Source organism: Nannospalax galili, unplaced genomic scaffold (assembly GCF_000622305.1).
Source record: "Nannospalax galili isolate Female #2095 unplaced genomic scaffold, S.galili_v1.0 scaffold1845, whole genome shotgun sequence".
Taxonomy (NCBI): Eukaryota; Metazoa; Chordata; class Mammalia; order Rodentia; family Spalacidae; genus Nannospalax; species Nannospalax galili.
Window position 1 is genome coordinate 93,924 of NW_008353595.1, and position 18,282 is coordinate 112,205.

The following is an 18,282-nucleotide window of genomic DNA, read 5'->3' on the forward strand; positions in this document are numbered from 1 at the left end:
TATATATATATATGTCTGTGTATATACATATATATATAAATAAAATATATTAGAATATATATTATATATGTAATAAAATATATTACAATATATTATATAAGAAAATATATATAGTTGCCCTCAGTATCCATAGGAGATTGGTCCCAGGACTGCACAGACACTCAAATATGCAGTCCTCACACATAAAAATTACATAATGCTTATTTGCTTGTAACCTATTCAAATGCTCCTGTAGGCTTTAAATAATCTCTCAATGACTTCTAACACCTGTGTATTGTAAGCGCCATATAGATAGTTGTTACATTGTATTATTTAGGGAATAATGATGAAAATTAAGCTCAGTACAAACCCCAGTATTTTTTCTGAACGTTTTTGATTTAAAGTTGACTGACTCTATGGGTTTCATGGGGTGTCCCCAGATGCCGAGGAATGACTGTATTTGGAGTGACCTTCTGGCTGCACAAGATGCCACTGGTGAAATTCAGAACAGCACCTGTCATTCATGCAGTAAGCGCTGACAGCTCACAGACAGGAGATTCAGACCTAAGCCCATCTTGAAGAGCTTAACACGGGGCTGTGTTGGATGGCGAAAACACAGTAAAACAGTCTGGCTCTGTCAGGGGAATGCCATGTAGAAGTGCACCAGAGGAACCAGCAGGACTCTGAGAGACCAGAACCCCAGCTGGGGGCTTATGAGGTGAGAGGGACATATTTGGCTTATGGGAGAGAGATCACCAAGGGCACCAATGGCCCTAGATGCTTGGGGATGCTGGGTATGTGAGGTGGGTAGTAGAGAATGGACCTGAGCACCTGTTGGTGTGAGGGGGCCTCAGAAAATGTGAATCCAGTGACATCTGTAGGGGAGTTGTTCTCAATGGCTGAACCTCCCAGGAAGCAGATTTTGATTGAGAAAGAAATGTTCTCAACATAGTAAGAGCACCATTTTGGGGTAGCTTCAAAATTTTGTCCTCTCCCACTGTTTTTGTTTTACTTTGTGCAGGCATCAGGACTTTTCTTTTTATTTAAAACATCTTTTTATTTATTATTCTTATTTTATGTGCATGAGTGTATTGCCTGCAGTACATGGAAGTGCACCGTGTTGTGCAATGCCCATGGAGGTCAGAAGAGGGCATTGGATCCCCTGGAACTGGAGTTACAAATAGTTGTTAGCTGCCATGTGGGTGCTGTGACCTGAACCCAGGTCTTCTGCTAAAGCAACCAGTGCTATTAACTACTAGCCATTTCTCCAGTCCCTACCAGGATTTTTCTGATCTTCCCCATCCCAGACCCTAAAAGATGAACACTGAGCATACACCACATAGGGACAGGAAGCCACAGCCTCTGTGGCCCTACAAAGACTATGCCAAGGACTATGCTTGGAAATGTCTGGGACAAAGAACTTCCCACTTTGAGACAGAAGCCTGGGAGTCAAGCCCAGAGCATCACTTTCCAGTTCTCTAAGAACTTGGGGCCTCAGTTTTCTCATCTGTAAAATGGGGTACAACAGCATGGGCCCTTCCTGTACTACAGGACTGTCACTGCAACCAAATGGAAATGAGAAGGAAGTGTGTGCATCCCAGGAACTATGGCCCAGCCAAAGTCTATGGTCTTTCATAGCACACACTCAACTGCCTTCTTAAAATACATCAGGTGTAATTTACCACCTTCTGCAGGGGCAGGATTTGGAGCATCAGCTATGATCCTGTCTCACGGCAGTTTTCAGAATTTCCTCTATGGAGCTCGAGAGCTGTGACAGGTGATGCTTACATCTGCTTTTATGTTTTCTCTTCTTCCTTACTTGTCAGACAAGCAGCCGTTACTTCTCTCTACTTGGAGTGTGTCTGCTGGTCCCCAGTTGTTAGATTTGACAAAATAATAAAGTATAATGAAGATATGTCAAGTGAGGGCATGCAGGCCCAGCACAATGTCTCTTCCTGTATGCTGTGGCTGGGTAACTACTTAGGGCATTTTTAAAAGAAGTTTTTATTATTACATTTGTTTATTTGTGTTGATGTGTGTATATGTGTGGGTGCATGTGTGCCATGGAGCACATGTGGAAGTCAGAGGACAACTTTTGGGAGTCAGTTCTCTCCTACCATGTAGGACCTAGGAATTGAACTCGGTTCATCAGGCTTGACGACAAGTGCTTTTTGCCTGCTGGGCCAGACCATGTAGGGCATTTTAACCTTCTCCTGCCTGTGGTTTGGATGGATGAGGCTGCAAAGCAGAGGAGCTGCTATCTCCACTCAGGAATTCAAATGCAGCCTCCAGTTGCCCCTATCTAGTGTTCCTCCTGCTGGGGACCCATAGGAGGCCACTGCATCAAAGCCGAAGCAGACAGGGGCAGGTGTCTGCCCCAAGTCCTCAAAGCCCAGTTTCTAGATTGTTTCTTTCTTCCACATGTCCCTGTCTCTGTCCTACCAGATAATAAGAGCTCCAAAGAGCTCTTGTTTACGGAGGCTCCCTATTCCACCCGCACCAAGCATGATGCAAAATGCTCTGCTTAGTCTTCAGTTCAGTCCTGTAGGTTGTTATGTTTATATTTGATAGGTTAAGAAAAGAGGCACAGAGAGAGTTTACAACCCGCCCAACTGGGGCTTGAACCCTCTTGGCTACTCCAGCACTGTACTTCCTGGACTCTCAACAGCAACTCTCTCCTTCATATGCAGTGGCCTACCCCATGGCTCTCATATGCTTCAGGCCAAGGGCAGTGTTCTGTAGAAGAGTGGAGGAGGCCAAAAAGATAGGGTGAGACCCTGTAGGTGGGCTCAGGCAAGAATGCCCATGATCTAGGTTATGGAACAAAAGGTTAACTGATGTGGTTCGTAGACCAAGAACAAAAAGGTTGCTTGAAAACTACAGCCTTTACCAGCTGGCTGATACCTGTGGGCTCTCTCTCTCTCTGGGCTTTGTCACAGTGAACTTCAGCTGTCAGCTTGACACAAACCTAGAGTCACCTGGGAGAGGGACCCTCAACTGAAGAATTAATTCTCCAGATCAGACTGGCCCATGTCCGTGTCTGTGGGGCATTTTCTTGATGGTTGGTTGATGCAGGAGGGCAGTGTCATTCCTGGGCAGGTGGGCCTGAGTTGTATAAGAAAAGTAGCTGAAAAAGTCAGGGACACAAGTCAGTAAGCAGGGTTCCTCCATAGTCTCTGCATCAGTTCCTGCCAAGGTTCTTGCCTTGCTTCCCCTGATGATGGACTGTAACCTGCAAGACAAATAAATCTGTTCCTCTTCCAAGTTGCTTTTGGCATGTTTACCAGAGCAACAGAGAAGCAAATTAGAACAGGTTTCAACTTTTCCTTTCACAATAAAAAGTAAACTTAAGATGTAAACATCTCTAGGGTATGTGGCCATTGATTGAAATTCATGCTAAGTATAAGTGGCTGGTACTAGCTCCCTTTTTAAGGTCTGAGGAGGTTTGAGGATAGGCAGGTGTAGGGGATGGTAAGTGAGAAGGGGAGAGCTCCATATGGATGGGGCATTAATGTGGCAAAGGGGTGCAGAGAAGATATTGGGAGATCACAAAGAAAGACTAACTTCACAGAGCTGACTAAAACTGACCCTGGTTCCATTCACTTGTTTGCTTGACAAAGTACCTGGGCCAGAGCTTGCTGAACCTTCAGGTGAGGATGATGGAAACTGACTGTGCAAAGGAATCCTTTGGGCTGGATATATCTATTCCACGGACCCTTCCTGGAGAATGGGTGCTCTGGAAAGCTGCCCCAATCTCCATAGCACTTAGGCACGTAAATGATCTCAGGGCCACCTGGCCTTGCTCCTTGGTCCCACTGCTCAGAATCTGTAGTCTTTGCCCAAACTCTGCTCCCTCTCCTCTAACCAGACATCCCAAATACCTAACAAGGAGACTCTGGGCAAGTCTCATTTCACACAGCAGATGGGCCATCACAATGGCTGGATGAAGGGAAACCTGGCTGACCGTCACATGCAGGAGTTCAAAGGAAACTGCAGGAGGCCTAGTCACAAAGTGGGTGGCAGTTCTGTAATATGAGCAAACTTATTGAGCAATTTAGTAAGTACAAAGCAGGCAGATTTGGTCCACTTACACCAGGAGCCACGTCTGAGAAGAAAACTCATTGTTCAAAAAGGAAGTGTAAGGTGGGGGAGAACACAAGGTGGACAAAGCTTTGGTGATGTTGGGGGATTGATGTGGTGTTCTGGCCATAGGAGGGTTAATTCTTGTCTGAACCCCTGTTGCTAGAAATATCTCTCAAATGTCCTCATTCAATTTCCTGCCTTGGTACACAGCACCCAGGGAACAGAATTTAATTTTCGAAGACTGAATGACTTCCTTCCCTTGCAGGACTTTCTGAATTTTAGTTTATTATGGCGCAAGCCTACAGGTATGAACAGGGAACTTTGAATTACATCTGGCAGCTTGGACTGCAGAATGTTCAGACTAGAAACTAATTTGAAGTTAAACACCAAAGACCAACAACATTTCTGATGAGACTTGTTTTTCTTTGCTGTCCTTTGCTTTTCTCCACAAAGCCAATCCAGACTCTGCCTTTGCCTCAGGAAAGTTACGTTTCTGGAGGGTCAGAGCCGTGTGAGGTACCCACGGTGCTGGCATCTCTCTCCACCTCCTCCCTCTTCTCTTCTTCCCTTCTCACATCCTCTCATTTCCTCTTCTGGGCCTTCCTTTCTGGCGGTCTCTCTCTGGGTCTTTGGCTGAGTTCTTAGTTCCTACCTGACCTGAAAACAAAGCTGCTCTAATTAATTGAGTATCCCTGTCTCCATCTCTGCTGACCATAGAATCCAAGAAGGTCAGTCAGATACCTGATCTGTTTGCCAAGTTCCCTCAGAAGAAAGCAGAAGCCAGTACTCTGGTCTATGGTTCTCCTCTCCTCTCCTCAGAGGCACCAGGAGCACTCGAGTACATTAGGTGTTCTCCCAGGTGGCTGGAGGCAGGTCTAGTCCCAGCTCAGTCTCTCACTTGAAGTTCAGCCTTTGATGAGCTCCCAAACCTCAGGCTCAGAGGCTCCCTGGTGTTCATCCGTAAGACCATCACTAGCCTGTTTCTCCCAAGGCTTGGCATGAGGTTCCAGTGATCATGAGTGGGTACAGGTACCAAGGCATCAACTGCACACTCAGTAGTTTCTGACCTGTAAAGCATCTGCAAGTTGGGTAGGGAGGGCAGTCCGTGACTAGGGAACAGAGCTGGAACAAAAAGCCACCTAGAAACACACTCAGGACTCAGATCTTTCAGCTTTGGGCTTCTTGGAGTTCAATTTGTGGGGTGTTGAAATCACTTTTAGAACACTGATTCTTTGGACCTGTGAAGTAACCCAGGCAGGTCATTCTGTGCTAGTATCTTATAAGGAATATAAAGTCTAATTCTATATTAAAAGGCATAGGGGCTTTAAAAAATGGGGAAAATTGATCCCAAGGAGCCTGCAAATCACACTGCTTCACTAAACTCACTGTCAGGAGAACGTGTGCTTTCTATAGATGGTAGTCCTACGCAGAAGTAGTCCTATGCTTGACCATACCCCAGTGTCCCTCAGGCATCAGGAAGACTCCTGATTGTGTCTTCCAGGAACCAGAGGAGGTACCCACATGGTGCAGGAAGGCAGGCAAAGAATGACCCACCCTTTCCTGCTGCCTTCACACCTCCCTCCCCCCTGAGCCGAGAGATCTGGTTAAGTGTGTGATGGGTAGAAGAGGGGAAACATGATATCCCACAAGAGAAGAGGCAGGAATAGGAGGGCTGGTGCAGTTGTGGGGCCAGGGCCTGAATCTTCCCAAGCTAACAGCATCTCTCTCTCTCCTCTTGGCCCCATGTGTTGGGTGTGGAAGTCACATCTCTGGGGAGGCAGGCCCTGCTGTCTAGTCTTTGCAGGGGTGATGGAGGCTTGCAGTCCTTGTCCACTCTGATTGGTCACTGCTTGTATCTCTTCTAATTGGTTGGTCCCAAAGCTTACAAATCATTAAGGATTTGGGCTATCATCTGGTGTACATTCTCAGAACTAGAACCAGCCTTTGGCCCAATTGCAAGTGTCAACATTTAAGGGGGCTCTGTGTTGTGGCCTCCTTTTGAGTTACTCCTTACATTCTACTCCATAAACCCAATACTTCCTCATCAACCCATTTTGACAAGTTTATCTAAATAAAGGTTTTCCCACTCATTCCTACTCTTCTTCATGCCTTTGATTTATACCTGAGAATTGAAATAGGTATCATGCTCCTTCCCCCAATTTACTGTTAGTGGTGGAACTTCAGGTACCTGAGAACTTCAGGTATCTTAAGAGCCATGGGAAAAATAGCCTCTGTTTACTGAGTACTTTCCAGATGCCTTACAGGGCTGAGCATTTCATACAATGTTTGATCTGCATCTCACACAGTAGAATCTGTTTTTATGAGGGATACAGCCAGCCAGGTTGAGAGGATTGCTCAAGGATACAAGTTACCAGTCAGCACCTGTTTACTTCACCTAAGAGGAGGGTCTCCTGCTTCCCAGGGGTATAGTACACCCTATCACAAAGACCCTTCAGGGGCAGCAATCAAGGAAGGGGAGGTAGGGTGGGGGGTGAGGCTTCCACATAGGCAGCTCAGTATAGAACTCAATGGAAGGTCCCTGTGCCCAGACTCATGGGCCAGAGGCAGGTTATGTGACTCTTCTCTCTTGGTGACTGAAGAATTCAGGTTAAACACTTTTTTGTAAGAAACATAGTCTTGGAAAACTTACTTTTGTGTCAGACTGCCTGAACTCTCACTGGAAAAGCTCACTCTTATGAAACCATGAATATTTACTTTGTATGACTTGGGGAATTTAAAAAGCATAACAAGGAGGGAAAAATGCCATCAATTTGACTGTCACCAACATGCTGGAGTTTTCATTTGCAGTCTATTTTAAAATTTTGTTTATTTTTATTTTATGTGTATGAGTGTATTGTCTGCACGTATGTAAGTGCACCCATGTCATGCAATGCCCACAGAGATCAGAAGAGGGTGTCAGATCCTTTGGTACTGGAGTTATGGATTGCTAGCCCCCATGTAGGTGCTAAGAATTGAACCTGGGTCCTCTGCAAGAACAGCCAGTGCTCTTTGACTGTGGAGTCATCTCTCCAGCCCTTGTAGTCTATATATTTTTTAAATCTATAATTCTTTCCCCTTATTTTAACGTTATGCTCATATCCTCTATATAGTTCTGCATATTGCCTTTAAAAATTAATATTGTATATGTGTTTATGTGTATGTGTGCCCATTCCACACAACATGTGTGTGGTGGCCAGAGGACAACTTTGTGAAATCAGGTCTCTCTTTCCACTTTTACACAGGTTCTGGGGATCAAACTCATGTTTTCAGACTTGCAGTAAGTACTTTTACCTACTGAGCCCTCACCAGGTCCCTATGTTGCTTTTTAAGCCCATTGTTACATAAACGTTTCTATGTTATTGGAAACTCTTCAAAAACATCATTGAGAACAGTTGTATAACATGTACTGAGGGGGTAAACCATAGTTTATCACGTCTTAACCTTTTTACATGATTTTGTTAAGTTTAGATTTACACGTATCAGGTTTTCTTAAAGTAAAGTAACAATATCTGCCAACATCTATGCTCTGCATATCTAGGAACTGAAGTGACACAGCTGGCCTTACAGTTTTATTTTATTTTATGAGGGCTTAACTTGTATTGCTGTAGACTAAAAGAGTTCTATACACAGTGCCCATGAATCTCAATAAAGCATTTAGCTAAATCTTCTAGGACATTTTTGAGGATAATTTTTAAAAAATGGGTTAAGCTGGGCGTGGTGGCGCACACCTTTAATCCCAGCACTCGGGAGGCAGAGGCAGGTGGATCTCTGTGAGTTCAAGGCCAGCCTGGTCTACACAGTGAGTTCCAGGACAGCTGGGGCTACAGGGAGACCCTGTCTCAAAAAGACCGAAAAAAACCAACCAACCAAAAAAACAAACAAACATGAGTTAGATGACTATATAATCATGTACACGGGTAATTGGTTGGGCAACTAAACTCAAAGAATGTCAGCTTATAGGTAAAAAGAACATGAGTCTGGGCCTTTGGCCTAATCGCTTTATACATATTTTAATTAATGATGTGGTAAGGTCTTAGAAGACAGGCTTATAAATTATGAAGCTATAAAGGGCAAGATTATATGACAGAACAAAGATCCCAAAATATCTCTTCCTGCTGGAGTTGGAAGTCAAGAAGATCAAATCTACCAGGACCAAAGGTAGAGAAAGTCATGTGCTTGAGAAAAAAATTAATCACATAAATGTAAAATAGAGGATGTGGAGTTAACATAAATGGCAGTTCATATGAGCCCATAGTGCAACACATTGCCAAAGAACTCTAGGCAGCATGAACAGTGTGTCGTTTACAGAGCAAGACATCACACTCCCACTGACTCTGTACCAATGAAATCACATAGACTCCCTCTGGAGAATACACTTTAAGAAAGGATCTGACAGGTAGAAGGAAGTCAGTGAGAGGGCAGGTGGGATGGTATGGGCTTTGGAACACCGTCAGCTGAGTACCATCAAGGCAGGGACTGAACAAGTGGCCTCTGCTGGGCATGGAAATCCAACTCTGCCATTGACATGCTGGGTGACTCCTGTGCCTCAGGGTCTCCATCTGCCAGATGAGAGCACCGATTACATTATTCTGAGGACTGAGTCTTTTAATGTCAGTCAAGCCCTGAGTAGCAATGCCTGAACCTTCCCGGAGAAACAAAGGGGCTCTAGGCTAAATGGTTGTAGGAGGGACGTGCTAGGGGATCTTAAATATATGGAAGCTGCTCTGAGGATAAGCTGTGCTTTATTTTGAAGACTCTGGGGAACCATGTTCTGGTCAACAGAAAGCAGAGGCATGGCTTGTTCATTCACTAAGCAGCACTTATTAAGCATATATTATGCCATCACAGGGCGCTAAGTGCCACAAATATGGAGGTGAATGAGATGCAAGCTCAATCCTGTGCCCACTGGGTCTACCTGGAAAGAGCCATGCAAAGTGGCTATTTAACCAGTGAGGCTGCTCGGAGCAGCCAGAGAAGAGTGTGACTAGCTCTCCTGGAGAGCTGGGTGACGTTTCAGAGACTTGGGACATTTGAGCAGGAACTGCAGTGGTAAGTAGGAGTTTATGTGGGAGTGAGGGAACAGCGTGTGGGACCAGAGCTGTCACTGCTTATGACATTTTCTGGGGCAGGATGACAAGTTGGTGATGGTGCAACCCAAGGTGACGAAGGTGATTGCAAATTGTGCTAGAGGTTAGTGCTGGTCTTATAGCTCAGAGGTGTATGATCCTGATTTAGAAGGGAGCCATGGAAGTCAGAAAATTCACAGCAATATGATCTTCATCCTCTGAGCCTTCTATGTCTTTATACCACTGTCTTCTCAACAGGCCACCACAGCAAAGGCTGAATAAAGAAACCATGTTTCAGTAGAAAATGGAAAAGGATTTGACTCAACTTCCTAATCATCCTTCCTCAGTATAAACAAAGGAATATCTGCCTATAGAATAGGGCAATACTTGTTCCAGAGACATTTACAACCTGGAGGTATCCAAGTGGACAGACAAAATCAGAGTCCTTCACACCAAAACTGAAGATACTCTCTAAAGGGAGTGCTCTTACCAGTTGTCTTAGTACATTTTCTGTTGCTGTGTTGAAATACCCGAGGCTATTATCTACTGGTGGATGTCATCATGATGGGAATGTGTATGAGAAAGATGGCATCTAGAGACCAGCAGCCTGAGTGAAGGGAGGGGCCAGGCTTGCTCTTTTATAATAGTCTGCTTATAAGACTGACCAGGGTTTTATGAGAATTACATCAAATCCTTTCAGGAGTATGGCAACCAATATCCTCATAACCTCCAACTAAATCCCACCTCTTAAGGGTCCCTCCACCTCTTTGTATCACCACACTGGACACCAAGCTTATAACACATGAACCTGAGGGGATAAACTACATCCCAACCCCTCACTGGCAAATCTCAGGTATGAAGGAAGGAGGAAAGAAGGAGGAACACAGCACTCAACACTTATCCCCTAGGCCGTGCCACGCAATTCCATTGAATAATTCCCCTTATGCAGGCTATAGGTGCAGAGAAGAACAAGCCATGAGCACCTCCCTCAAGGCACTTAAAATCTGGATTAAAAGCAATCCATCACACAGAGCATTGTCATCACTGCGTGCTAGGGCTGACTACTTCTGGTCATAATGGAATAACTGGTATTGCATTTGTCCTATGCTAAGCAACCATAAACCTGGGCAAAACACACATTACTGATGTTTTCAGATACTAGACAACAGGTGTGCAGGACCCTGGAGAGAGGGAAGGAAACACAATGGTCTTATTCACCCTAGTATCCTGGAAAGATCTTCACCAAGTAGAGGTTCAGAAGTGTGTGTGAGGAGGTCCCCGCCATTCTCTGGCTGAGAGTTGGACTGCATACACACAGGCTAGGACTCTGGCAAGGTCCAGCATGGAGCAGCTATTTTGGAACTCAGAGAAGAACAGGATATTTGAGGCAGCAGAAAGGCCATGGCATAGGACTGAGGGCCATGCTCTTATGTAAGGACTAGTATAGGTCTTCCCAGTCAAAGCCTAAAAGCACACCTTAATAGGACCAAGGAGGACAGTAAGTTACCTGCCTACCAGAACAAAGTTTGACATTAATGAAAGGAAGACAATAAGATTCAGAACATTAACTTCCATCTCTGCAAATGCCCCGATTACCAGGAAGATGGAGAAGATGGAGAAGTAGATAACTGAATGAAATTCAAGGAAAAGAAATAGGCCATAGAAAACACATGGAGAGGTTACAGATGTTGTGATCACAGATGTTAAGGCATTATAAATATGTTCAGCGACTTAAAGAAAAACATGTTCTTAAAGAGTAACAAGATGAGGAATCTCACAAATGAAAACTATATAAAAAAACAAGAATCAAATGAAAAGTCTAGACTAGAAGAATATATCATTAAAAATAAAAATTCACAGATAGCGAATAGCAAATTAAAGATGGCAGAAGAAAAGGTCACTGAGGTTGAAGATATAACCATTGGAATTATCCGTTCTGAAAAAAGGAAGGAAAATGGCTGGATAGTCATTTGCAACTAAACCACATTAATTAATACACATATAATGGGAGTCCAAGAAGTAAAGAGAGAAATAATGGGCTCAAAAAAAAAAACTGATTGAGAATGTCCCAGATTGGGGGAGAAAACAAATCAGGCTATGGTCCTATTTCTTGAGGCAATGAATGATTTCTGGGGAGGGGGAGTAATTTTCCTCAGTGGTAGCCACTCATAAGTTGCTCTTGTTCAAGTAAATAACCCCTTTCCCATGCTCACTCAGACAACCCTGATTAAGTGCTATGGGACACAAATAAGACATGGAAATGGGGGCGGGGGGAATAGTGGCACATGTCTTTAATTTCAGCACTTGGTGGCAGAGGCAAGTGGATCTCTGTGAGATGGAGGTCAGTCTGGTCTACATAGCAAGTTCCCAGGCCAGCTAGGGCTTCAGGGAGACGCTGTCTCAAAAAGACCAGAAAAGAAAAAAAAAAGAAAGAAAAAGAAGATAGGAGGGGGACTTGTTAGAAGAAGGGTTCGGTGAGAGGCAGTAAGAGGATGCAGGGAAACAGAATAAAAGTACGATATACGTAGTGAAATTGTGAAAGAAGAAATTAAAAAACAAAACCAACTCTTAGATTCAAGTTTATTGAATCCTAAACAGGCATATCAGAGCAAGCTGCCAAAAGTTAAAGAGTAAGAAAAAATCTTGAAAGTGGCCAAAGGGAAAAAAGACATATTCTATAGAAGGGAATAAGGGGATGTGGGAACAATCATGTTCTCTTCTGAAATATGGACGAGGAAGTAAAGCAGTAACATTAAAGTTTTTATTTATTTGTTTGTTTTTACTTTATGAATGTTATGCCTGCATGTCCAGCTGTGTTGTGCAGTGCCTGCAGAGGACGGAAGAGGGTGTTGGATCCCCTGGAACTGGAGTTACAAACAGTTGTTAGCTGCTATGTGGGTGCTGGGATTCAAACCCGGGTCTTCTGCAAGAACAGCTAGTGCTCTTAACCACTGAGCCATCTCTTCACAGCCCCACGATAACATTTTTTAAAACTGGAAAAAAGCTGTGAACTTTGACTTTTATATCTGGAAAAGACAGGCTTTTAAAATGAGAGAAAAATAAAGATACCTCCCGGGTAACAAGGAATTTACTGTCAGTGAGCCTGCATGCTTTGAAACACTAGCTCCTCACAGCATCCCTGGTAGGCTGAATGTTCTTGAATTCTGAGTTTTTGGCATCTACTATAGCAGGTGGCAGCTCTGATTGAGAGGTGAGCACCAGGTGGGTGAGCAATCTGGATTTCATGGTGAGGGCTCAGGCAGGAGCTATCCATCCCTTTGAGCCACTGAATCAGTTTTTCTCCACCACCCCCCCCCACCCTGGGGGGAGAATCTGCCCACAGGCACATGCAAAAAAAAAAAGGTGAGGAATGAGCTTGGATTTGAGTAGGCAGCAGCAATGTGTGGGTGCTGTGTGCCATTGTCAGATAATAAAACACCCACAAACTGCTTGGCAAAGAGCTACCTTGCTCAGCACCTTGATGTGGCAAGTAAGGGTCAATTCCTGGCAAGAAGAGTAACACCAGAGACCCGGCTTCAGGATTATGGCTAGCTTCTGTCCTGATTGGTTGCTGCTTGGGCTGTGGCAATTGTTAAAGACACCCTGGAGCTCAGTAGGGTTGCTTCTCATGAAGAGGGCCTGGGTTTAGTGGTCACCTGAGAGTGGGTAGACAAGGACACAGGAGGCCCAGGGACAGAATGAGGTGCCAGCTCCCAGGACTTCTGCAGTGGGAGGGGAGCAGGGAGGCACTGAGAGCTAAGAAAATTAGCTTTCCAAGTCTGCCCAAGTGCTTAGAGACACTTGACTCTTTAGTACAACCTCCATTCTAATCCCCTAGGTCATATTTTTCCCCTTTAAAAAGGGATATTTCATAGTCTTTTAAATAAATCTTTTCAGCTCCACTGATTTGGAATAACATGTTTAGCAGCTTAAGAAGAAAGTAACCTTCCTGACTAGCTGGTCTCTCAGCAAAGTGTCCTTCTATGAGCATATTTTCCCATGGCCTCTATGGGTGTCTGGGTCCTTCACAGTACTCACATGATGGACTCTAGTCCTATTCTGGGGACTTGGGCAGGCCATTCCCCACTCTCTGCACCTTGGGCTTTGTCATGTGCTAGGTGGAGACCATCATAAGCAAGTGTAGAGACACCCTAAGGGAGCTCTCTTAACCACCAGCAAAGACCCTCTCACAGCCACAGAAAAAGCATTTTTCCCCCTAGGTTCAGTTTCAAGTTTGTTGGGTATTTTTGGGGGGTGGGGAGCACCTACTGGCTGTCTTCTTAAGCAGATGGGAAGGCACAGAGGCTTAGAGGTCATCAAAGGTAGGTGGAACAACCAGGAGGGGAGGGAACGTGACATTGATCAGCCTTGTGAAGACAGCATTAACCCTGCTGACCAGGCCTCAGGCAGGGCTTTACAGCTGCAGTCTGTGTTGAGCCTCATGGACTCCTCTAGGGTCTCATATGAACCACAGTCTTAACAAAGTACAGCAATTTGTTTGACCTCAAACACTCATTCCCACCCAACTGTGAAACCACTGTTTTTATTTTTAAAATAGCATCTTAGTGAGGTAGTTTACACCAGAAAGAAAAGTCCATGTTTTCCAAAATCACTGTTCATACTCCCTGTTAAACCAAACGTAAACAACAATCAGTTCTCCTTTTGTTTAGGTTCCTGGTTTGTATAACTTTCTGCCAAACTGTACTGTGGGGAATAGGCAGTTTCCAAGGTAATGTAATTGAGGCTCTCCAAAGCCATGCTGTGTCTCAGAGCCCCACCATTAGCCAGCTCCCCAGTTAAGGTACCTACTTCTGGGGCTGGAGAAACGGTTCAGCGGTTAAGAGCACTGGCTGCTCTTGCAGAGGACCCAGGTTCGATTCTCAGCACCCACATGATGACTAACAGTAGTCTGTAACTCCAGTTCCAGGGGATCTGATACCTTCTGCTGACCTCCTCGGGCACTGCACTATACAGGTACACTTACACACATGCAAGCAATACACTTATACACATAAAAATAAAACATAAAATAGTAAAAAGAAGAAAAGAGCTTAAGGTACCTGTTTCAAGTTCACCCACAGGGTCTTCATGGTGCTGATGTGAGAACCACAGCTGGAGCATCCATCAGCCAACACATCAGAAACACCTGCTTCCATTCACAGGCAAGGCACCCCATTTCTTCAGGCCAGTGGTTCTTAAATGGTCAGGAGCATGAGACTCCCTTGGGAGCCTGTGGACACAGAGATGACTGGATCCACCTTTGGAGCTTCTGACTCAGGAGGCCTGAGATGGGAGCTGAGAATTGGCCTCTTAGAGAAGGGCACAGGTGGAACTGGTACTGGTGTTGTTGGTTTGCTATCACCCTTTGTCCCCCACTAAACAAGTTGTTTTTTGGGGAATTATAAGAAGGTAGGGAGGCAAACTGTGACAGCATTCTGATCAAGAATGAGCTAAGAGGACAAAGGTCTAGGAAGCAAAGTGGTTAGGGTTCAAAGCAGGCCAGTCAGGCAGGAAGCTTAGACTTGCTCCAATGATCTATCCCAAATCCAAGACCTTTGGCTGCCCAAATTCTCCTAAGTCTGTTCCTCTTCCTTTCTTGCCTGGATATTTTCCACCCAGGCTTCATGAAAGCTGAGTCTGCTGGCAGTCCTCTGGCAGCACCGGTGAGGGCTTTCTGGAAGGTTGGAAGGCCCTTGGTGGCCCCTCCTGGACTGACACATCCACTCAGCCAGTGAGACTGTCAGTGAGTGGCTTGGGCCTCTGTCTGCTCTCTGGGAGAATCTTTTCAGATTGTCTACGGCCTAATAGGATACATTCAAAGGAAAACATGCTCTGACCATTTAGCCACCTTTTCTTGACACAAATAACAAGGAACTAATTACCAGATTTGCAGAGGAAGTGGGCAGAAAGGGATTTAAAAGGAGGAGTGAATCCAGCCTCAAGAATGGCCTCATGACTCACACAGGGATAAGGTGGCAAGAGTGGGGGCTGGACAGATGGCTCAGTGGTTAAGAGCACTGGCTGCTCTTGCAGAGGACCCAGGTTCAGTTCCCAGCACCCACATGGCAGCTAACAACCATCTGTAATTCCAGTTCTAGGGAATCCGACACCCTCTTTTGACCTCTGTGGGCATTGCAAAACATGACACAGGTGCACTTACACATATGCAGGTAACATACTCATACACATAAAAAATAAAAATAATACATAAAATATTTCTTAAAAAGATAGCTAGATGGGTCCATACTTCAGTACAGGTAAGTTGACACCCAGGTATCTGCCTGGTGTTACCACAGCATCTACTTGGGCAAGTAGCACTGTTAATGATTTAGCCTTGGTGCATCTGAAAGCATGCTGCCATTCTCACTGTCTGCTGACTCTAACAAGGACTCTAGGAGAAAAGCTGAATGGGAGCTAGGTGCAGGGACGTATACTAGCACTTGGGAGGCTGAGCTGGGAGGAAGAGGAATTTGAGGCCAGTCTGGGATACACTGTGAGTTCAAGGCCAAACTCAGCTTAATAAATAGCTCAAAACAGTAGAATAGGAACGACTATCCCAATTTTGCAGCTAAGACAACTGAGAAGCAGGGCTCATGAAAAACAGTGGACAAAGCCTTTACTGCCCTCTGGACCTGACAAAGACCAAGATCCCCAGAGGTGGTTTGGTAGACCAGAAGGCTCCCTGGGTGTGCCTTGGTGCTCCAGTTTGGCCTGCTGCTCATTAGAGGAAAGAAAACCATTTCATTTAGCATCTCTTCTCTAGACCAGCAACATGGACATCTGTCCCATTGGCAGGTCTTGTATCAGATAAGGGAATGTGGGAGCAAAGATGAGACACTGTTGACCTATGAGAAAGATGGAGTGATGGGAACCGTGTTGCAGCACACTGCTAGGTGGGTCATAGTCAGCCAAGAGGCTCAATCTTAGCCAAAAGATCCCCAGGTAAACTATTCTGGCCCTGCAATGGATCAACATGGAAAATGGAATACCTTTGTACAGCCCAGGTAAGCAATGATCCTCTTCAAATGGAGCTGGGGCCCATCAAACTTCAGGAGAGATTAGGTGTCCACAGAACACATGGCTTGTAGACAGTATCATCCAAGCACACTGGCAAGTGCAGATGCACATAGCAGGTACACACAACTGACCTCAGCAATTGTCTGCAAGTGTACTGAATCCCTTTTCTGAGTAAGACTTCCTAACCATGGAGTCCACAAACACAATAGCTTCCTATCTACTGGTAGATACTGGCCTTCCACCTGTCCAGAGGAGTCAACAAAATCAATTGAAGGTCCAGGTCTCAGCACAGTGTTGAGATTCCATGTAAGAAAACAATGTGAAGAGGAGATAGCCCTCAAGCAGCAAGAGACTCTACTAGGAAGAGAACAGACTCAGGCACAAATACTTATAAGGCACAACGGAGCATGGTCAGCATTAGAAAAGCCAAGCTATGGGACAAGACAAAATGACAGCCAGTACAGAGGCAGGGGAGATTAATTTCCACTGAGAATTCAGGTTGACTTCGGAAAGAAGATAGAGCAGGGCTAGTCATCACACAGGATGTGAGAGGCCTCAGTTCTCAGGCTCCTCCCGCTAGTCTTCCTCAGAGGTCTCATGCTTTCCTAATAAAGCCATCTCTCTGTTGTGAAATGGACCATTTACCCTAAGTGCCTCATAGCATTATGAAGACTAAGTGAGAACTGATTTAAATGCACATTGGATAAATAAAAGTACAGAATATGAAGCCTTTTCATCATGTCTGGGGGGAGAGGAGGGCAGGAAGCTAAAAGCAAAAAGTGAATGAGGACAAAGGGTGGGGTGGGTGGTGCCTGGAAACCGAGGGGCACCAGGGTGCTGTGAACACATACCTCATTAGTAGCTCACTCCATGTTTTTAAACCTGCCAATGGCTATTTTTTTTTTTTTTTACAACAGCCCAAAGAGAAGAAGTGAGAACATCTAAATTCCTCTGCATTGGAAGAATGGAAAGTCCTACCTAGAGAAGTGGTAGGGACAGGGTATGGAGTCATGTGAGCCTTGATGTTCCCCTGCCCCAGTCCCTGCACTGGACCTAGGCTCTATGGATGCTCAGTGATGCAGTTTTTACTTCTTTCCAAGGAACTCTACATTCATGATTCATTTTGATTCTTTCTTACCCACAAGCCCTACAGGGGCAGGCAGAATATGGATTATTCCTATCAGAGGTAGAGAAATTTCCTGAAACTGAGTGATCCATGTCCAAGCTAGTGCCATCAATGGAGAGCCCATCATCCCACTCCTCACAGGGCATGGTTATTCAAATCATGCTACATCCTAAGATGTATTTCTGTAGCTGGGTTTGATGGCACATGCCTGCAATCCCAACATTCAGGAGCCTGAGGCAGGAGGACTGATGCAAGTTCTAGGCCAGCGTGTGCTACAGAATGGGTCCCTTTCTCAAAAAAAACAAAAAACAAAAAACAAAAAACAAAGCAAAGTCTCAATGAATCATCTTCCCAGCTGTACTGTAGGCTGTGTGATTCCAAGCTCTTTCCCTGTGAGATGTCACTAAATCAGCCTCATCACATGGTAACTCCCACATGTACTGGTTTACTCTAGTTCTGAAGGTTTTGTGTATCCCAGATTCTCTGGATCTGTTACCAAAAAGGAAAGGATTTGAGTTAAAACCATTTGTTCAATGACTTGACATCACAGGTCCTTAGGAGAAAGAAGGTGAAGAATGAGCCTAAGCATAAAGACAGAGAAGGGGAATATTTTTATTTTTCACTATGGGCATTCTTGCCTACCAACTTGATTGTCAATTTTGACGAAAGGCATGGCTGAAAGACTGGGGGCAGAGGGCAGGCATATGGTTAAGGCGGCAAAGCAATCTGTGGCATCAAGAAGCCAGAAGTAGTGAGGCTGAGGTAGTGTTTGAAATTGGGGTTTGAGTCCAAGTTCCAGCCAGTGAAGGTGGCAAGGGAGCTGTGCCTCCCCTTCCTGTTATGACTTCTCATTATAGCTGTGCCAGGCAGGCCAGTGCCTTCTGCATAGTCAGAGCAGAGTGCTGAAGCACGTTTAAGGTCAGAGCCATCCAGACCCTCAATGGCCCACTTTCACCTTTGGCTGTTAAGAGTTCACGGCGTACTTGCATCCTAAGGATGTTCTATAAAAAT

At 45.0% G+C, this 18,282-nt stretch overlaps 1 protein-coding gene across 6 annotated transcripts in view; it reads right to left on the minus strand.

Moving 5' to 3' along the window:
- Positions 1-18,282, minus strand: part of Mapk4 (mitogen-activated protein kinase 4) — a 164,438-nt gene that overhangs the window by 45,339 nt on the left and 100,817 nt on the right. The gene's annotated exons all lie outside the window — the stretch shown is intronic.